Genomic DNA, 16,690 nt, shown 5'->3' with positions numbered 1-16,690 from the left:
TTCGGGGCAGGGTCCTCTCCTCCTCCTGTGTCACTGTATCTGCCTGTCATTTACAACCCCTATTTAACGTACAGCGCTGCGTAATATGTTGGCACTATATACTGTTTTTTAATATTATATAATAATATATAATTAAAAAAATAAAAATAATATAATTGACATAACTTTTAACAGTTTGGGAACTCAGTAGGTCATTCTCTCTGCTCTGTATTTCAATCCCCAGATTCGGACCGTCATTTACCCCATATCTGGCCCATGCCGTGCTGTCCAGCAAAGTGTAGGAGAGCAGAGGACGGGGTCATCCATCACCTTCGCCTGGCTACGGCTTTTCTACAAAGTCCGCAGTTTGTTTTACAGCTAATGAATCAGCAGGGAAGACATTGATTCAACACAAATGGTAATTTGTGTGCTTGGCCCCCACCAATTCCTCTGCTCACCCCCAGCTTATACAATATGCCCCCTCCTAATTAATGTCATCCTTATTTGCCCCAATCCTGTCTGATTCCCCCATCTCTGGGAAATATCTCCGGGAGGGGGGAGAAGGGGCCGCCTTTGTGGGTTGGAACCCCCACCCACCCTGCAAGGTTTGGAAAGTCTCCTCCAGACTTCAGTATAATGCTGACACTGTATGGGGAGAGAAGAGACAGAGAAAGATAGATAGATAGATAGATAGATAGATAGATAGATAGATAGATAGATAGATAGATAGATAGAAACTAATGGAGAAAAACAATAGAAAGATTTGACATTATGTAAAGGTCAGAAAATTTTAGCCCTTTAGAAATTGGACCCATTAGCAGGTAAGGGGGCAAGAGAGAGACAGAAAGAGAAAAGAACAAGACAGAAGAAGAAGAAGGAAAGGGTTGGAGGGGAGGCAGAGAGAGGAGCGCTACTGCTGTGCCATCGGTGTAACACTAGATCCTGGCAGAGAATCCGGGATACTGAGGAAAACTGCAATTCACCTCTGCATTGCCCTACTGCAACATTCACTGAAGTCTGCAGAGGAACTCCGCTAAACTTCATCTTTCCCCATCATCCCGAACAGGACAGACGGACGCAGCCAGGACACCGGAGAGAGAAAAATAAGAATTCTTCCATCATCCATCATCTGCATTCTGCATTGCATAGGTAATTATTCTTACCATCATCCTTCTTACAGGGTGCTACTCTGCAATATTAAACATCAGCATGCTAATTCACTGGGGAGAGAGAATAATGATTCATACGGTTCAATTCAAGACTCACATTTCCTATCACAGATAGATAGATGGATAGATAGATAGATAGATAGATAGATAGATAGATAGATAGATAGATGGTGCAGTAATTCTTCATCCATGCTATGTATCAAGACGGGGAGGAATGTCGAGTCGGGGTGGGAAATATCATGGAATGTATAAGTCAGTTGTTACCTGATGTGTATGCTGAAAGGGCGATTCATAGGATGAGCATTCAAATTATAAAAAACGTTTTATAAAAGAGGGGCAATTGTTCCATATGATAGTGGTGGGGTTTATGGGACAATTTCCGGATCCTCAAATTAGGGGCCACACACTAATGGTCCATATGCCCATTGGACATTAAACATCATTCTAGATCTGTATATAGAGGTATAGGATACATAAATGAGGTCTAAATTTATCAAGATTCAATACGATTTCAAACTCCACTATTCAGATACAAATATGTGAATGTGTGCGGTTTCAAATTCTGTTCAGCCAATTTCGTGTCCTAGCCCATCCTGTCAGACAGTGCAGCCAGGAGCTTGACCTCATCTTTCCCCAGTGCAGTTAGACATTTTTCCATCCTGCCCTGAGATTTATTCAGTTTTGTTACACAGACTAGATTTCGTTGTACTGCAGTTCAGTAACATTTACAGATCCCACTGACTGGACAGTGAAAAGAGAAGTAGCAGACAGACGAGCTCCTATTAGCATGCCCCTTGTAATCACAGAAGCAATGCAGTACAAATGATTGGATCTTTGTGCTGGTTCTTCTTTCCCCCAGACTCAGCATGGTTCACCCTTGTAGCTATTAGGACGCTGCTCCGGAGTAATGTTCAGACAACGCTGTAACTGTGCATGTAGACAGGAAGTGGATGAAAACGGCATCAACTGAGTCTGCAATGGTTCATGATAAGCATAGCTCTAGCAAATTAAATATAAATCTATTAGGATTCCGCTTAAAAATGATACAAAATATCCAATACTGCAAATGCAATCTTTATAGGAAAAAAGTGCCATTTAGGAGAAGGAGCCCCCCACCCCCAACACTTCCATTTGATTGGCCAGAGTATGGGTGGTCTCCTTCCTTGTCCCACAGCTTACAGAGCGTCTGTCCTTCCCCATGTCCTAAGAACAGGAACATAAAGATGGCAGAGGGTGCAGAACCAGCCAAAAACTCAGGGCATGGCAGGAAAGGGTTAAGTCTGGCCGGCTCAGCCATCAGATTTACCTGCCATGTTCTAACTACTGACAGTCAATATCCAACAAGACGTAATGTAAATACGGGATGAGGCGTTCTGAGGCGTATTGTCTACCTCAAGTATAGGCAGAGATATGTTTAATAAGACCCTTACTGAGATACCGACCTTCAATCTCTTCCCCGAAGCTGCTTTTATGTGCAGGGGACCCAACTCTGCCTCCATATACAAATCATTACTCTGATTGACCTCTGTGTGCTGCATGAGCAGCGAGAACATGGAACACCAGCAGCTGGAGGTACAAATTAAAAGCTATTCTTGAATTTTTGATTATTATTTTGCTCCTTTCTATTGGTCTATTGATGTAATAGGCAGGCTTAAATCTGCCCTCCAGCCTCCCCTTCATAAAATCTGCCCCTCCAGCCTGTCCTTAGTTAAATCTGCCCTCCAGGCTTCCCTACTTTAAATCTTCCCTCCAGCCTTCCCTCCATAAAATCTGCATCTACAGCCTCTCCATAGTTAAATCTGCCCTCCAGTCTCCCCTTCATTTATTCTTCCCTCCAGTCCCCCCTTTATTAAATCTGCCCTCCAGCCTCCCCTTCAATAAATCATCATTCCCTTCAATACATTTGCTCTCCAGCTTCTCCTAAATTAATCTGCTGTCCAGCCTCCCTTTCATTAAATCTGCCTTCCAGTCCTCCCTTTACTAAATCTGCCTCTGCCGCTTCCCCTTCATAAAATCTGCCTTTCATCCTCCCTTCAATAAATCTGCTCTCCAGTCTTCCCTCCATTAAATCTGCCGCTGCAACTTCCCCTTCATTAAATCTGTCTTCCAACCTCCCCTTCAAAAACTGCCCTCCAATCTTCCCTTTATCATATCTGCCCGCCAGTCTCCCTTCCCTATATCTGCCCTCCAGTCTCTCTTTCATTATATCTGCCCTTTAATCTCCCCTTCATTAAATCTGCCCTCCAGTCTCCCCTTTATTATATCTGCCCTCTCGTCTACCATTCATTATATCTGACCTCCAGTCTCCCCTTCATTAAATCTGCTCTCCATCCTCCCCATCAATAAATCTGCCTTACCTTCAATAAATTTGCCCTCCAGCCTCTCCTTAGTTAATCTACTGTCCAGCCTCCCTTTCATTAAATCTGCCCTCCAGCCTTCCCTCCACTAAATCTGCCCCTGCAGCTTCCCCTTCAATAATTCTGCCCTCCAGTCTTCCCTTCAATAAATTTTCTATTCAGGCTTCTGGGAGCTTCTCAAAATATTCATAGCAGCTGCAGCAAGTCAGATAGAGCCCGCCTTACTTCTAGGTTGGAGGACATCCTGCATCATCTAGCCCCTCCCTCCCCAGCCTGACTGTCCCTGCCCCGCCCCTTTTATTCATTGGATTGCAGTTTGTGCACTCATGGAGTCGCTGCATCACATGGGGGCGTTACCTATGCAATGCAGCCTGCCTATGACCACCCACTCCTCCAGACTGACATCCACCAATCAGTGCATCCGGATACTTGCATAACGCCCCCCAGGAGCCAGCTCACTGCTTATGTGAGTGCTGAGGGTTCTTATGAGGAGCACTGAAGGAGAGTGCTGTGATTATCTGCCTGCATTGTATAAAGAATTACAGAGACCCAGTAATCAGTAAGCGGAATGAAAACCGAAACATTTCATTCTAAAATGTCATTAGCTGGCAAAAATACTGCTTTAATGACCAATAGAGTTCCAGGACAATGTGCAGGACTGAAAGCTGAGATCTGCACGTAACTTCAGCTGCCTTTTGTATTTTAATATGTTGCTTTATATGAATTTTTTTATTGTATGCTCAGGGTGAATAGGCTGTGTTAATGACAGGTGCACTTTACCCCTCATATGATCTAGATCCAGGCCTTTTGTCCTTTTACCTACAGCTTAGCAGGGAGGTGCAGACCATGGTGAGCATGGGGTTCAATTTTCTTTTTTTCTTTTCTATAGAACCAATTGCATTATCATTTTATTCCTGACAGCCTATTTCAGATTTTTTTTATATTTATATATTAATTATATAATTATATAAGTTCAATAATAGTTAGCAATGTGTAACACCCACTCAGTACTTCCTCTAAAATTGTTCTCATGTTTGTCTCTCTAGGACAGTGCCATGTTTGTTCAGGCATCATCCAGGGTCACCGGCTCGGGGACACAATCATGTAAATCTTAATGCCAGGACAATTCTTAGCTATGCTCTGGCACAGATCTTTCACCTTGAGGTCTATATAAAAAGCAATGAATCCGACATTCCCTGAAACGATGACTGCCATTGAAACACAAGGACCTGGAAGATTCTCCACCAGGGAATGTTTTAGGGAATATCAGATTCTCTGCTTTTTAAATAGATCTTGAGTTACAATGTGATCACTGGGGTAGAGGCGACTGAAGACATCTTTTCTCCTGACTGCAGCAGGCGGGTAACATCATCTCAGCCTAGACAAAGTCACCGGGCTGCAGATCACAGATGACTTTTTAACAATAAGGTACCATTTTATTATTATTTATTACATATCACATTCCCCCTTCCTAGTGTGTGCTGCTTTCCACACCTCTTAGATTGTCAGCTCTTCGGGGCAGGGTCCTCTCCTCCTCCTGTGTCACTGTATCTGCCTGTCATTTACAACCCCTATTTAACGTACAGCGCTGCGTAATATGTTGGCACTATATACTGTTTTTTAATATTATATAATAATATATAATTAAAAAAAATAAAAATAATATAATTGACATAACTTTTAACAGTTTGGGAACTCAGTAGGTCATTCTCTCTGCTCTGTATTTCAATCCCCAGATTCGGACCCTCATTTACCCCATATCTGGCCCATGCCGTGCTGTCCAGCAAAGTGTAGGAGAGCAGAGGACGGGGTCATCCATCACCTTCGCCTCGCTACGGCTTTTCTACAAAGTCCGCAGTTTGTTTTACAGCTAATGAATCAGCAGGGAAGACATTGATTCAACACAAATGGTAATTTGTGTGCTTGGCCCCCACCAATTCCTCTGCTCACCCCCAGCTTATACAATATGCCCCCTCCTAATTAATGTCATCCTTATTTGCCCCAATCCTGTCTGATTCCCCCATCTCTGGGAAATATCTCCGGGAGGGGGGAGAAGGGGCCGCCTTTGTGGGTTGGAACCCCCACCCACCCTGCAAGGTTTGGAAAGTCTCCTCCAGACTTCAGTATAATGCTGACACTGTATGGGGAGAGAAGAGAATCTATCTATCTATCTATCTATCTATCTATCTATCTATCCAACTATCTATTTATCTCTATCTACGTTTGCCAGATTTCATTATTCAGAGACACATTTGACATTCTGTCACTGCGTACACATTTAGGTTTTTAACCCTTTGTAGTTTTTTTGTGTTGGTAAGGTCAGTGCCTTAAAAGTTATAAAACTAAGACAAGAATCGTTTTCATTCATTTGAATTCAAAAGAAGTTTCCGCTTAGGTAGACTGAATTTTGCTGTAAAAGAACTCCAGGATTTGGCACGTGTCTTTTACTGGCTAAAAATAAAGGAAGACAGAATTCCATTGTAGAGGCTTTTTTTTAATGCCAAGTTGCGGTTTGTTTTAGAAGGTTCTTTGCAGATCTTAGCAAAGTAAGAGTATTGGGGAAGCTATAGATATATATAAAGCTGGGTCTTTGTAGGCATCATGTAGATGCCTGTACGTAACTGTAGAAAGATGTTTACCTGTGGATAATAGTAGACAGATGTGTTGCAAGCAACCCATATACACCTGTATATAATAGTAGACATATATGTTTAAGCATTCCATAGGTACTTGTGGACCATAGTAGACAGATATATTTCAAACATTCCATAGACACCTGTGAACAATAATAGAGAGATGTATTTCAAACATTCTATAGGCACCTGTAGATAATAGTAGACATACGTGTGTAAAACATTCCATAGACACTTGTATATAACGGTAGACAAATAGTATGTAAGCATTCCATAGACACCTGTAGATAATGGCAGACATTTGTGTTGTAAACATTCCATGGACACCTGTATATAATGGTAGACAGGTTTGTTGCAGGCAATACAAAAACACCTGTATATAATGGTAGGCAGATGTTATGTAGGCATTCCATAGACACCTGTATATAATGACAGGCAGATGTTATGTAGGCATTCCATAGACACCTGTAAATAATGATAGGCAGATTTGTTGCCGGCAATACAAAAAACACCTGTATATATTGGTAGACAAATAGTATGTAGGCTTTCCATAGACACCTGTAGATAATTGTAGACAGATGTGTTGTAAGCATTCCATAAACACCTATGGAAAAAAATGGACCAATGTATTTCAACTATTCCATAGGCACCTGTAGATAATAGGTAGAAAAATGCATGGTAAGCGTTCCATAGCCACTTGTAAACAATAATGGAAAGATAAGTTTGGAACATTCCATTTGTGCCTGTTAATGCTAAATTCATAGGCTGTAGGCATTCCATATACAACGGTAGATAAAGGTAGATAGATGTGTTGTGGGCATTCCATGGACACCCTAGCCAGTGGTAGACAGATATGTTGTATGCGTTCTGTAGACATCAGTAGATGATATTAGACAGATGTGTTGTAAGCATTCCATGGACACCTGTAGCCAGTAGTAGACAGATGTGTGTGCAGAACATAGTAGAAAGCATGGGGTGATAATGTTTTGGGGTTGGGTGGGAGAGCTCCATATTGTGGTCCTGGTTGCCAGTAAAAAGTCAGTTACCCTTCAGTAACTTGGGAAATATTCATCAGTGCTGACATTTCACTATATACAACACCAACATCTTAGTACCTAAATCCAGGCAGTGACTTTGCCAAGACCTGAGATGCCAATCTAAGGCAGGGTGGGCAGAATATTATTTTTAGGGGGTGTGGCTTAATAAGGACAGGACCTTACAAGAAGGATCATTTATATTAATGTGATCCCCAAAACAATGAGAGCTGATCACACATTCAAAAATGTGCAGCCAAAGCATGGGAATTGCTGACCGTGTGTCCTGGGAATACTGGTTGCCTGACCTTCAGGTTGACCGAACCCCAAGATGTTCCTTCAAAACCCATTACAAAGGTGACTACATAATTGTGTCTGTCTGCTTTACTAACATAGAGATCACTGGATTAGGTAGGTCAGCTACCATCTAAAAGTTGTGGGCTTGGGATTCTAGCATAGGGTCACCCAACACTTTCCATCCCAGCAATGGACACCTTAATCTGCAACTAAGTTTGGCCAAGTCCACCAGATATGGGACGGGTAGGTTAGTACTGAATGCTGGTGCCATGGCTTTAAACTTGACAACACAAGAGCCACATATGTTCTCCAACACCATCCCCAAGCTTGGCGGTATTTCCATCAAAAATTCTTCATTCCTGATTGAATACTCAATGCCTTCAATAGTCAAAGATGATCCACACAAAACGATGGTCAATTTCTACTTCTAAAAGTCTGAAATGAAGATCTCCTGGCTTTTTTGATCTACTTATTTTCCTTTTGTTTCCTCTATAATAACGATAATAATATCTAACAGGAAGAATGGAATCCCCACCTAATGGCTACAGTAAATGTATACAAACACAGGGATCTTCACAACCAAAGGCCCAAGAAGCCATTGGTTCTGGTGTGTCCATCATCTGCCAAAAACCTAGGTATCAGGTTTTAGTAGACTGGCCCTTCAACTGGGCCCTGTAGGACCACCTCAAGTACGTAACAGCTCTTTTCTTTGTTCATCCACCCAAAATCGTTATATTGTCTCCCTGAGCTCTCTACCTGGGGGTTTAAGAGTTCTCACAATACAATATCTTTTGACGACGTGTGGTGGGTGGTACAGGTGCACCATGGCTGGTTTTAGAGTCAAAGAGAATCTGTGCTTAGCCTATGGAAGGTAAAGCAACAGGTCAACCCAAATGTGGACCCATCATCAGTATGTTTGTTCATGGCACGTGAATGCACGTTCGCGGTTTGTCTATCACCTCATGAATCAGAGTATTCCCCCAACAATAGGCCTGATATATTAAAGCTCTCCAAGGCAGGATACACTTTCATCAGTGAAGCTGGGTAATCCAGCACACCTGAAATGAATCTGGTCCAGAATTCAAAACCTTTGTTAGCAAATAAACCTATTTGAAAAAATCCATTCCGGGTTTGCTGGATCACCCAGATTCACTGATGAAAGTATATATTTTCCAGCCTTGGAGAGCTGAATCAGGCCCATTGTATGACCAATGTACTCAAATGTACCATTGCTCAGCTGGCCCTAAACCTGTTTGACCTGAGCAATTGCACAGGTTGCCATTAAAATCAGCTAACAAGGGTGCCTGGAACCTTGCCTTCTACACATATTTGATTATCACATTGGAGAGATGAGTGGTCATAAGCAGGTAGTGGGTGGAGCAGTGCAGTGTGAGTGGTAACAATTATAAGGGAGAGGTGTGCTGGTATGGGCAGGTGGTAGGGAAAGTGGGGCAACTTTATTGTTCCAAATCTCCTGTGAGCAATAGGCTGCCATGGGCCGGTAGAAAAGTGAGTACAGCAATAGTGCCCAAAATCACCAGGGAGAGGTAGGTAATGTGGATGGGCAATGCATGGTGGAAAGTGTGTAGGTGCACCTACCTTCCCCATACTCAGGCCAAGGCTATCCTAAGGCTTTACAGTGGCACCTCCACACAGAATGCATTCTTCTTATTTTAATATCAGTCAAAAATCACCTATCTGTCAACTGCTACCCTTTAAAGTCAACCCCAATCTCCCAACCCAACACAAGTTGCCCCTCAGTGCTTCCAATGGCAAAAAAACAAAAATGCCTTTTATGCAGGGCCTTGAGATAAAAAAGCTATGTTTAATTTTTCTTAGTAGAGTGGTTGGGACCAGGCCTGGGGCCACCAAAATGTGAAGCCAATGTCTGGTTTTGTCCAGAACAACTGGAGCTTCCTCTTTGTGAAAAAAAACATAACGGGTAAAAAAAATTAAGGTGAGATTTTTTTGTTGGAGATGGGAGAAAATGTAGTGCTCAGCATGATTCACGTTTCTGTGGGTGTGGAGAAGACCCTTATTCTTCCATAAAGTATGAAATGTGGAGGAGAGCAGAATGAGATGGCCCCGAGCTCTGCTTTTTTAATTAACTGGTACAAAGGAGTCGTATAATACTGCTTCCAGTACGTATATCCCCTGTATTAGACGTGGTAAAGCAAAGGACATTTTTGAGGTTAGCGTTCCTTTATTATTTGTAACGGAGAGGGAACTGATGAATCGTGTAGGAACAGACCTGGGTGTGTTTCCAATTCCTTCCAATGACCCATTTTTTTTTAGCATGTTTCCACTCTGTCCAATTTTCTTGTGTTGAAATGTTGAAGTAGACTTGGCGCTGTTCCTTTCATCTTTTATTGCGTTGCCATGGCACCAGCTCCATCCTTAACATAGCTTTCCTGAACACCGGCACTCCACAGCTTGTGAGTGGGCAAGTGTGTGACAGAAGGAACATTCGGGCCAGGCAACAGGCTGTCTCTAACTGATGGACTTTTCATTAGAAAAAATTATGTGATTGAAATATAGGAGAAAAAAAATTCAGATAGAATGAATGTTTTTGATTTTAAATACATGCATTTTTAGTCACTGACTATCCCTAACAGGAGCTCACAATCTCATATTCCTATATAGTTATAGCCCCATGTTCTTAGCACAGTCTAAGGCCAATTTTTTGGGTAAGCCATTTAACCTGCCACCGCAGCACGTGCCCGCCCCACCACACCCCTGCCTATGTGTCACTCAAAGGGGAAGAAACTTCCCCCAAAAAGACGTCGTGATACCAGGACCTGCTCACTCTCAGAGACACAACCCACCCACTGCCCTCAGCGTGCAATTCCATGAGTGGACATGGACTGCGGCTCTGGCTGGTGCACCCCCACCCCCAGCGGGGTCCTTCCCCTGACCAGAGCCATGGACCACCAAAGAATTCTTTGCAAAATAAGAGTGGGCACACATGCCCATTCCCGGAAAAAGTGACGGCATGGCATTCCCATCCTTGCCCGCCCCACTACACCCCTGCCTACCAGTATGTTTTTTAGAGGAAAGTCATACAGACCCGAGGAGAACATACAGACTTCATACAGAAATAGCCAAGGAAGTCTTGGCCAGGAATCAAATCTAGTATAGCAGGAATGCTAGCCACTGAGCCACTATAAAGAACATTTACCTAGTGCTTACATTTTTATCCTCTTTTACATAAAGTGAACCTCTAGCCAGAAACCTTTTTTAGTTTCAGAATGGATAAGGGGGTCTTAATCAACTCTTCCTTGATATAAAATAAAAATACAGATACCAGGGGGTGTCCTGGGATCCTTGTGCTGCAAGTTAGGAATGCTAGCCACTGAGCCACTATAAGGAACATTTACCTATCAACTCTTCCTTGACATTAAAAAAAATAAGCAGATAGCCAGGGGTGCTCTCTCCAAGAATTAACTTGGGGCCCTTGAGTTGTAAGGCAGAAGTGCTAGCCACTGAGCCGCTATAAGGAACATTTACCCACCACATACATCTTTATTATCTTTTTAGTAAAGTGAACCTTCAGCCTGAAACCTTTTCAGTTTTGGGGAAGGGGTCCATTCCAACTTTTCCTTTATATAGAAAATATGCCAGGGGTGACTTGGGCAAGGGTAAACCTGGGACCCCTGTGCTGTAAGGCAGGAGTGCTAGCCACTAAGCCACTATAGGAACATTTACCTACCATATACATCTTTATCGCCTTTTAGTGAACCTCTTGTCAGAAATTTTTTTAGTTTCAGAATGGGTAAAGGGGTCCATATCAACTTTTCCTTGTCATGAAAAAAATGCTACTGAACTCCGTAATGTTATCTAAACACTTGGCGAAGGTTTACACGGACACTGGCAGCCAGGAGCAGGAACCAGGGCTTTAACATATAATGAGCAATATAGCTGCCCTCATGTACGTATATAAAACGTTTTAGAAAAAGAAAAACAGATTCCACCTTTAAAAGTCCTCTGCTCTATTTTTAGCCCTGTGTGCACGTTTCTTTTGTCCGATCGTTTCCAATTAGTGAACAACGCCTTTTGCGACCCCGCTGTACAATTTGGTAATGGTGTTCCGATCGAGGAGATGATTGCTCTCCTGAATGAAGCCCATAAATTTCAACTCTTTTACCCATTAGGTGGTTCAGCCCGTGCTGGGCTCGTGAATCACTTTGCTGACCTCACAGCCCGTTTTTCCACCGCCGCTTTAATATGTTATTATGGCAGCGGGGGCAGAAACTCCTGACTCAGCTGCAACGGGGGAACAAAAATTAAAAAGTTATAAGACGTCTGTGGCTGCCGGTTCTGACCGAGGTTCCACTTCGCTGCTCCCTAATTTATTTCACTTTACTGTAAAAGGAAAAAAAATCAAGTAATTTTCCAATGCCAAAAGTCAGAATGTTTCCATCTTCCCAGATCCTAAACAGACTTATGCCCATGGCAGTAATTGGCTGCACTTAGATGGCAGAGTTATGCCTGGAGATGGCTTTTTCACTTTTTTTTAAATTGCGGTTAGGTTAGCAAAATATTTGCCAGGCGGTTCTTAAAAATGGCAGATTTCATGAGAATAATTCACTTTTAAAAGGCCAGTTTACCCAAAAGTCTGTGAATGTTCTCATTCATCCAGGTCTTTGTATATCTAGTAGTAGTTAGTCAAATTCACCTGGACTTGTTAGAGATGTTTCGCAGCTCTACAAACAGCTTCATCAGTTGTGTCAGTGTAGAAAATATCATTTTTATCACAATAGTTGTGCAAACACAATAATCCAATTACTTTGAAATGTGACACTTTAGATGCTGATTTTCCAAGACCAGGAGGTATGAAATGTTTTTAATCACTCGATTATATTACCAAAATCCCATCCTTGGTGTCATGAAGTCTGCATAAGGTAGATGGTGTTGAAGGCCCATCTTCAGCTATAGATGGAGATAAGGAGAGAATAAAAAGAAAGGTGGCTCTTTAAGGCAATATTAGTATAAAATTAATTAAAATCTTTTATTTGTATTCCATAACATAAAATAAATGTCTTAACATACACACATATATAGTTTAGTACTCTGACACTATGAATCTAGATGCATTACATCGGGTTGGTTATGATGTATACCAACCTCAATGAAGTAAGGGTCAATATAGATATTTTCTTATTAATGGTCTTAATGATTTTAATTAATTTTATACTAATATTGGCTTAAAGAGCCACCTTTCTTTTCATTCTCTCCTTATCTCAAAATGTTTAGGCTTGGCAATACTACTTAAGTAGTCACAATTTCTATCCTTCAGAAACTGATCACGTATTAAACCTCTCAGATATCGATTGATCGTTATGGTGCTGAGTTAGTTTTTATTTTTTTTATGGCTTGGGTACACTAGGAATGAGATCTCCCTGCCTGATTCTATGCTAGAGATTTGGGCATTCCCACTTACTTGTTTTGGTAACAAATATACCATTTCTGAATTCTCATTGGTTACATGGATATCATATATATATTTAAAGGTTAAGGGTTGGGGTTATCATACAGGTTAGTATTTTGGTTACTGTAGGATTTGGGTTGGCTTTGTATTACCTCCCAACTTTTGAAAGCCTTTTTCAATCTCTTAACCTGTGAGAACCCTTGAAATACTTTCAGGTCTTTGGGGAACCCCTGCTATAACCCCTGCTCATTGTTCGAGAACCTCCTAGCAACTCCTGGAGGAATCCAGATTGGGAAACTGTGACACTAGATTTAGTGCAAAATGACACTTGAATAGTGTATATAGATCCACCCAAAAGAGGGACAAATGAGAAGGAAAAGGGAATAATTGGGAGGTATGGTTTTATTTTGTGTTTTAGGGCTACTATTAGAGATAACATTTTCAGGTATAGAATAGTTAAAGGTTTTAGGATGGTTGCATTTTTAATTTTAAGAACAAAAACACAGGGATATGACCTCTTACCAGGAGATAGAACATTCCAAACTACCTTGGAAAGAATAATTCCACAGAGCGAGTACCTAATGCTTGGTTTAGACTTCTGACAAAGCCAGTAAATAGCAAGTGAGTTTAAATAGGCTTTGGATAAACATTTATAAATAAGATAAAGAATAATAAAAAGAATAAAAATAAAAAAATAAAAATAAAATAAAAAAAGGGTAAAGTGGTTAGACCTAATAGACCCCATATCTTTTTCTGCCTGTACTCTGTTTTTCTGTGTTAATTTTGCCTCGTCTCGTTGACTATATTGTTTTCAAAGGAAATGAAAAATATTGCAGATTTTTTGATGAGGCAGAAATGCTCAAATTTACTCATCCCTTATGCCTAGGTAGCAGGATAACTGGAGGAAAATCCTCATCATGATTCTGACAAAGAGCATCCCCATAGCTTTATTTTTTCTACTGAAGTACAGGTGCTCTTTAAAAATAAAGAAGGGCCATCCCACACATTGCTATCACCCATTCAGAATTATCTATAGCTGTTCCCTTTGTCACCGCGTTGTCTCACATATAACTGATAGCGTCTGTTGGAGACAGAATTTTGGTACAGATCCATCAGCAGCAGCTGCCAAGAAGTTACCCACAAGACAGCCATGATGGCTCCTTGGCTGGCAGCCATGGTACCGCCACATCCATTCATGATCTCATTCCTGCTCCAAGAAAATTCTCAGGAGCAAAAGAGGACTGAATGACATAAAAAAAAAAACATTTTACCTTCTCTTCTTTTCATTATTTTACTGCTGAGAAATAGAGGCGACCCTACAAAGGAATTCAACAAAACAGCACCGGTTGTCATTGAGATGCTGGGTTAGTTCTGGGTGATGAATAAGAATTCCTCATTTTTATAAACTGTTAATAGATGGTTTATAAAGCCAAAACTTTTTTTTTTTAGTTGAAAGAATTAAGTTTTAATTTAAGGAGCTGGAATTCAATAGATCCTCTGCCCTATTATATGACCAACTAAATAATCAACCTAAACCCTGATGAAAAGAGGATCTTATAGCCCCAAAATGCATTGGCTGAACGTCTTTGTTATCTTTGGACATCCTTTAGTGATAAAACATAGTTAGGCTCCTACATTTTTAGCATGGTGCTTTTATTTTTCCATTGTTTACCTAAGGTACCTTTGAGGTTTCCATATGCATAGTCATAGCCATTGTACTGAAAGATATTGATGTGACTTCATGCTAAGGAATACAATTAGTTTTGTATCCATTAGCTTCCACCTATGTCTACTGACAAATTTGTCCTCATTTTAGGCTGTGAAAAATTCTAATTTTTGAGATATTACTAGATCACTGAGAACTTACCTTGTTTCAGGCTTCACCATTTCTGTGTTTGCAGATGACACCAAACTATGTAATGGAATTAAGTCCATACAGGATGTCTATAATCTACAAGCAGACCTGGATGTACTGTGTGATTGGGCAGCCAAGTGGCAAATGACATTTAATATAGATAAATGTAAAGGTATGCACTTGGGAGCTAACAACATGCATGCTTCATACTGTCTAGGGGGAATACATTTGGGGAGTCAGAAATGGAAAAGGATCTGGGGGTTCTGGTAGATCATAGACTTAATAACAGCATGCAATGCCAAGCTGTAATATCTATAAGCTAGTAAAGTACTTTCTTGTAATAAAAGAGGAATAGACTGCAGAGATGGAGACATAATCCTGCCCCTGTACAAAGCATTGGTCAGACCACATCTGGAATATTCAGTCCAGGTTTGGGCACCAGTTCACAAAAAGGACATTGTGGAATTGGAGAGAGTGCAGAGAAGGGCAACTAAACTAATAAAAGGAATGGAGGAGCTCCGCTATGAGGAGAGATTAGCTGAACTGAATCTATTCTCCCTTGAGAAGAGATGTATAAGAAGGGATATGATCACCCTGTATAAATATATAAACGGTCCATATAAAGAACTTTCTTCCCCATTATTCACTGTAGGGTCATTACAAAGAACAAGAGGACACTCTTTGCATCTGGAGGAAAAGAAGTTTAAGCTCCGGATAAGGAAGGGATTCTTCATTGTAAGATCTGTGAAAATGTGGAATCAGCTCCCTCAGGAAGTAGTATCAGAAACTACTATAGATTGCTTTTAGAAAAAGCTCAATGATTTCTAGAAGCACAGGGTTTTATATCTGGGATATGTTTATTTTCCTAGGGGTTGTACTTGATGGACTTATGTCTTTTTTCCATGTGACCTACTATGTAGCTATGTAACTATAAAGTGCAGGAAAATAACCCCACCACCCTCATCCCTGCTTTATCCAAAATTATATAGGGCTGGATTTCTCACAAGGCCACCTAGGCCATGGCCTAAGGTGCCATGATCACTAGAAGATAGCATTATAGCATCTCTATGTAGAACTGGAACTTGCTGTCTGACAGATTATACCAAGAGCACATATAAAGATCTGTGTAGGGAGGTATTTGTATTGACAGTATTACTCTTCTCTCTCCAATCTACTGTCCTTTTTCTACCCCCAAGTCTCCCCCCTTTCCCTCAATTTCTCAATATTTTTTCTCCATCCCTCTCTTCCCCCCCTAGTTCCTCTCTCTCCTTCCTTCTCTTTCTCTCTCCTTCTCTCCATACCTCTCCCCATTTCTTCCATCTCTCACCTCACTCTCCTTCTCTGTTTCATTTACCCCCCCTCACTCTTCTCTTCTTTTTTCTCTCTCCCCTTCTCCCTCTTTCTCTTCACCCCTTTCTCCACCAACCTGTTTTTCCTCTCTCGCCCTATCTCTTTCTCCCTCTCTCGCTCTTTTTGACCCTGTCCATCCATCTTTCTGCCATGTCCTTACTCTTTTTTCTTCACTTTCCTACTCTCCTCTCTCTCTTTCCTTCTCCTCCTCTCTCTTTTTTAAATCTCTCCATCACCGTCCCTCTCTTATCTCTCAGGGCAGAACAAACTAGCTGGTCCAGGGGAGCAAAAAGTATAAATCCATCCCTTAGTAATGAACAATTTGATATATTGTAACCCTTTCACTGTGGCAGCAAGCAAATGTGTGCCTTGTGTCAACGACTCTTAAGTAAGTCCATTAGGGTTTTTTAGTAAAATATTTATTGGCACTATAACAGGCTAAGGCAAGACAGATAAAACACACATACATATCAGCACACCACAACAGCACTACCATGCATTGCATTCTGCTGGTCCATTTTTGGTCTTATCCAAAACAAATGGGTTGTCTTAACGCAACACATCTTATAATGCAACACAGTGTGTGGT

General features: G+C 41.3%; 1 protein-coding gene across 3 annotated transcripts in view; it reads left to right on the top strand.

Moving 5' to 3' along the window:
• Nucleotides 1-621: 621 nt before the first annotated feature.
• BCAN (brevican) overlaps nucleotides 622-16,690 on the top strand; it is a 40,889-nt gene continuing 24,820 nt past the window's right edge. For all 3 annotated transcript variants that reach the window (XR_011922983.1, XM_072428080.1, XM_072428079.1), the window contains exon 1: nucleotides 622-1,128. The gene's annotated coding sequence lies outside the window, so the exon portion shown is untranslated. The remainder of the gene's footprint in view (nucleotides 1,129-16,690) is intronic.

Source organism: Pyxicephalus adspersus, chromosome 12, assembly GCF_032062135.1.
Source record: "Pyxicephalus adspersus chromosome 12, UCB_Pads_2.0, whole genome shotgun sequence".
Classification (NCBI taxonomy): domain Eukaryota; kingdom Metazoa; phylum Chordata; class Amphibia; order Anura; family Pyxicephalidae; genus Pyxicephalus; species Pyxicephalus adspersus.
Note: the sequence above shows the minus strand (reverse complement) of the source record. Positions and strands in the feature narration are given on the sequence as shown.